A 5,900-nucleotide genomic window follows, 5' to 3' on the forward strand; every position below is an offset into this window, starting at 1 on the left:
GCTGCTCTTTGCCGTGTTTGCTCGGACCGTATCGCCAACCTTGGGACCTCCGATTTGCCGTGTTTGCTCGGACCTGGGGTCGGGAACCTTTTTGGCCGAGAGAGCCATACAAGCCAAATATTTTGAAAAGTATTTCCGTGAGAGCCATATAATACTTTTTTTAAGACTGAATACAACTAAATGAGTGCATTTTTAAGTAAGACCAACATTTTTAGAGTATAATAATTCTCTTATGTTTTTTAATAACATTGTTATTCTGAAGCTAACCAACAATAAATAAAATACTTCTTACCATTAAAGGCCTACTGAAATGCGATTTTTAAGACTGAATACAACTAAATGAGTGCATTTTTAAGTAAGACCAACATTTTTAGTGTACAATAAGTCCTTTTTAATAACATTGTTATTCTGAAGCTAACCAACAATAAATAAAATACTTCTTACCATTAAAGGCCTACTGAAATGCGATTTTTTAAGACTGAATACAACTAAATGAGTGCATTTTTAAGTAAGACCAACATTTTTAGAGTATAATAAGTCTCTTATTCTTTTTAATAACATTGTTATTCTGAAGCTAACCAACAATAAATAAAATACTTCTTACCAGTAAAGGCCTACTGAAATGAGATGTTCTTATTTAAACGGGGATAGCAGGTCCATTCTATGTGTCATACTTGTTCATTTCACGATATTGCCATATTTTTGCTGAAAGGATTTAGTAGAGAACATCGACGATAAAATTCGCAACTTTCGTTTGCTAACAGAAAAGCCCTGCCTTTACCGGAAGTCGCAGACGATGACGTCACCCAACATCCTCACATTGTTTATAATGGGAGCCTCCAACAAAAACAGCTATTTAGACCGAGAAAACGACAATTTCCCCATTAATTTAACCGAGGATGAAAGATTCGTGTTTGAGGATATTGATAGCGACGGACTAAAAAAAAAAAAAAAAAATCAAATTAAAAAAATAAATAAACGCAATTACATTGGGACGGATTTGTGAGGACTCTTCTTCGGCATGGTAATGCCGGTGTTGTTTTCCCGTGGATGCGTCGAAGCAGAACACAGCGTAGGTAAGATAAAGGTATTTATTTAATAATAAAAAGGCTGGAAACAAAAACACTGGTGTAAAGAGAAAAGGTAAACAAAAGATGCTAGCCTGAAAGCTAGGATAAACACAAGGAAAAGTCAAACTTGGTACGAGGACACAAAAGAGTAAACATAAAAAAATTCAGCATGAAAGCTGGAATATAAAGTGGCCTAGCGTAAGAGCTAGCGAGAAAATACATACGAAGGATGAGAGTCGTCACTGTTAGGATCCGAGGATGAATAACGAAAAATTGCGGGTTTAAATAAGGGAGGTGATTAGAAGAAAAACAGGTGTGCGTAGATAACAAGGGGCAGGTGAACTAATGAGCTACCATGGTGACGGACTAAACAGGAAATAAAGGCGTTTAAACAACTAAAATGATACTAAAATGGAACAATAAACCCGAATATGTACAGATCCGAGCAGCAGATCGCAACAGGATTCAGATATTTTTAGACACATTTACTAGGATAATTCTGGGAAATCCCTTATCTTTCTATTGTGTTGCTAGTGTTTTAGTGAGATTAACAGTACCTGATAGTCGGAGGTGTGTGCCCACGGGTGTCCTGAGGCCGACGGCAGCTGTATGGACGACACAAGCTCAGCTGATCTCCGGTAAGTGGCGACTTTTAACCACAATTTTCTCACCGAAAATTGCTGGTTGACATTTGGTCGGGATCCATGTTCGGGTGACCGCTGTGATCCATAGGAAAGCTTCACCTCTGGGAATTTTAAACAAGGAATCACCGTGTGTTTGTGTGGCTAAAGGCTAAAGCTTCCCAACTCCATCTTTCTACTTTGACTTTTCCATTATTAATTCAATCAATCAATCAATCAATGTTGACTTATATAGCCCTAAATCACTAGTGTCTCAAAGGGCTGCACAAACCACCACGACATCCTCGGTAGGCCCACATAAGGGCAAGGAAAACTCACACCCAGTGGGACATCGGTGACAATAATGACCCAGTGGGACGTCGGTGACAATGATGACTATGAGAACCTTAGAGAGGAGGAAAGCAATGGATGTCGAGCGGATCTAACATGATACTGTGAAAGTTCAATCCACAATGGATCCAACACAGCAGCGAGAGTCCCGTTCACAGCGGAGCCAGCAGAAAACCATCCCAAGCGGAGGCGGATCAGCATCGCAGAGATGTCCCCAGCCGATACACAGGCAAGCAGTACATGGCCACCGGACCGGACCCCCTCCACAAGGGAGAGTGGGACATAGAAGAAAAAGAAAAGAAACGGCAGATCAACTGGTCTAAAAAGGGAGTCTATTTAAAGGCTAGAGTATACAAATGAGTTTTAAGGTGAGACTTAAATGCTTCTACTGAGGTAGCATCTCGAACTGTTACCGGGAGGGCATTCCAGAGTACTGGAGCCCGAACGGAAAACGCTCTATAGCCCGCAGACTTTTTTTGGGCTTTGGGAATCACTAATAAGCCGGAGTCCTTTGAACGCAGATTTCTTGCCGGGACATATGGTACAATACAATCGGCAAGATAGGATGGAGCTAGACCGTGTAGTATTTTATACGTAAGTAGTAAAACCTTAAAGTCACATCTTAAGTGCACAGGAAGCCAGTGCAGGTGAGCCAGTACAGGCGTAATGTGATCAAACTTTCTTGTTCTTGTCAAAAGTCTAGCAGCCGCATTTTGTACCAACTGTAATCTTTTAATGCTAGACATGGGGAGACCCGAAAATAATACGTTACAGTAGTCGAGGCGAGACGTAACAAACGCATGGATAATGATCTCAGCGTCCTTAGTGGACAGAATGGAGCGAATTTTAGCGATATTACGGAGATGAAAGAAGGCCGTTTTAGTAACGCTTTTAATGTGTGCCTCAAAGGAGAGAGTTGGGTCGAAGATAATACCCAGATTCTTTACCGTGTCGCCTTGTTTGTTTGGTTGTCAAATGTTAGAGTTGTATTATTAAATACAGTTCGGTGTCTAGCAGGACCGATAATCAGCATTTCCGTTTTTTTGGCGTTGAGTTGCAAAAAGTTAGCGGACATCCATTGTTTAATTTCATTAAGACACGCCTCCAGCTGACTACAGTCCGGTGTGTTGGTCAGCTTTAGGGGCATGTAGAGTTGGGTGTCATCAGCATAACAGTGAAAGCTAATACCGTATTTGCGTATGATGTCACCTAGCGGCAGCATGTAGATGCTGAAGAGTGCAGGGCCAAGGACCGAACCCTGGGGAACTCCACACGTTACCTTAACGTAGTCCGAGGTCACATTGTTATGGGAGACACACTGCATCCTATCAGTAAGATAAGAGTTAAACCAAGACAGGGCTAAGTCTGACATACCAATTCGTGTTTTGATACGTTGTAATAAAATATTATGAATTGAACAAATTGCAAAAGATTCAGCAACACGGATGTCCAAAATACTGTGTAATTATGCCGTTAAAGCAGACGACTTTTAGCTGTGTGTGTGCGCAGCGCTAATATTTCCTTACAGTCTGTGAGGTCCCGCGTACACGTCATCATTCCGCGATGTTTTCAAGACGAAACTCCCGGGAAATTTAAAATTGGAATTGAGTAAACTAAAAAGGCCATATTGGCATGTGTTGCAATGTTAATATTTCATCATTGATATAGAAACTATCAGACTGCGTGGTCGCTAGTAGTGGCTTTCAGTAGGCCTTTATTGCGACTTCTTCAACAGGTGAGGTAGAAACCGGATGGATGGATTAAAAGGCATGAGAATGTTTTATATTTTGAACGTTATTTTTGACACTGTGATTACCAGCGGAATTATTCATTACTTACCGTTAAGCAATGTCAGCTAAGATTTATCAGAGAGCCAGATGCAGTCATCAAAAGAGCCACATCTGGCTTTAGAGCCATAGGTTCCCTACCTCTGGCTGTATGTGTATATATATCCATACATATAATGTATGTATGTATATATATATATATATATATGTATATATGCATGTGTGTATATATATATATATATATATATATATGTATGTATGTATTTGTGTATATATATGTATGTATATATATATATAGACACACATGCATATATACATATATATATACATATATACATATATATATACATACATACATATATGTATGTATATATATATATGTATGTATGTATTTGTATATATGTATGTATTTGTATATATGTATGTATTTGTATATATGTATGTATGTATTTGTGTATATATGTATGTATATATATATATATAGACACATGCATATATACATATATATACATACATACATATAATGTATGTATGTATATATATGTATATATGCATGTGTGTATATATATATGTATGTATTTGTGTATGTATATATATATATATATGTATGTATATATATATATATATATGTACATACATACATACATATAATGTATGTATGTATATATATGTATGTATATATACATACATATATATATATATATACATACATACATACATATAATGTATGTATGTATATATATGTATATATGCATGTGTGTATATATATATATATGTATGTATTTGTGTATATATATATGTATGTATATATATATGTATGTATACGTGTATATATATGTATGTATACGTGTATATATATGTATGTGTAGGTATATATATGTATGTATACATGTATATATATGTATGTGTAGGTATATATGTATGTATTTGTATGTGTATATATGTTTATATATATATACTTGTATGTATATGTAGCTATACATATATGTGTGTATGTATATATATATATATACACACACATATAATCATTATATATTTTATAAATATGTTTTTATTTTTGTCATCAAATAATTTTTCCTGTCAAATAAATATATTTGAAAGCCCATCCCTAACCGCTAGTCCAGATCCTCGCCAGAATTTAATCTTTTCATTCTCATCAAATGTGCCGCCGTGTCTTCAACGTTTCATATTAATTAGTTAGGTTTTGTATTTTTGCTGACACACCAGCAATCGAACAATGGATTTCTTTTTATTTATTTTTTATTTTGCACTTGACGAAAGGCCCTAAATTGGCCGTGTGAATATTTCCAAGCTCCCCCCTGAGACCGCCACTCAGCCCCCAAACTGAATAAAAATCTTCACTTGTCGGGCGTCTTAGCAATTAGTTATGTAGGAGACAGAAGAATGTGCAAGCAGACATTTGGAGCCTCTGAGGCCCAATTAAGCCCTGTTTTTTTTTTTTTTTTATTGCTGACACGTCTGCAGTACAGGCACAAACGACTCTGTCACACACTCCCCACAATATGAAACATCTGCAATGCTTTCAATTTCATTTCGGTAAAATTATCCTCATAATTCAGATAGAAACGTACATCTTTTTCCTGCGTGTGGACAAGACTGGATCCATCTATCCATGGCCACATAGAAACCCCGTTTCAATATGAGTTGGGAAATTGTGTTAGATGTAAATATAAACGGAATACAATCATTTGCGAATCCTTTTCAACCCATATTCAGTTGAATATGCTACAAAGACAACATATTTGATGTTCAAACTCAAATAATAATTAACTTAGAATTTCATGGCTGCAACACGTGCCAAAGTAGTTGGGAAAGGGCATGTTCACCACTGTGTTACATCACCTTTTCTTTTAACAACACTCAATAAACATTTGGGAACTGAGGAAAATAATTGTTGAAGCCTTGAAGGTGGAATTCTTTCCCATTCTTGTTTTATGTAGAGCTTCAGTCGTTCAACAGTCCGGGGTCTCCGCTGTCGTATTTTACGCTTCATAATGCGCCACACATTTTCCATGGGAGACAGGTCTGGACTGCAGGCGGGCCAGGAAAGT

This window comes from Nerophis ophidion, linkage group LG17 (genome assembly GCF_033978795.1).
Source record: "Nerophis ophidion isolate RoL-2023_Sa linkage group LG17, RoL_Noph_v1.0, whole genome shotgun sequence".
Classification (NCBI taxonomy): Eukaryota; Metazoa; Chordata; class Actinopteri; order Syngnathiformes; family Syngnathidae; genus Nerophis; species Nerophis ophidion.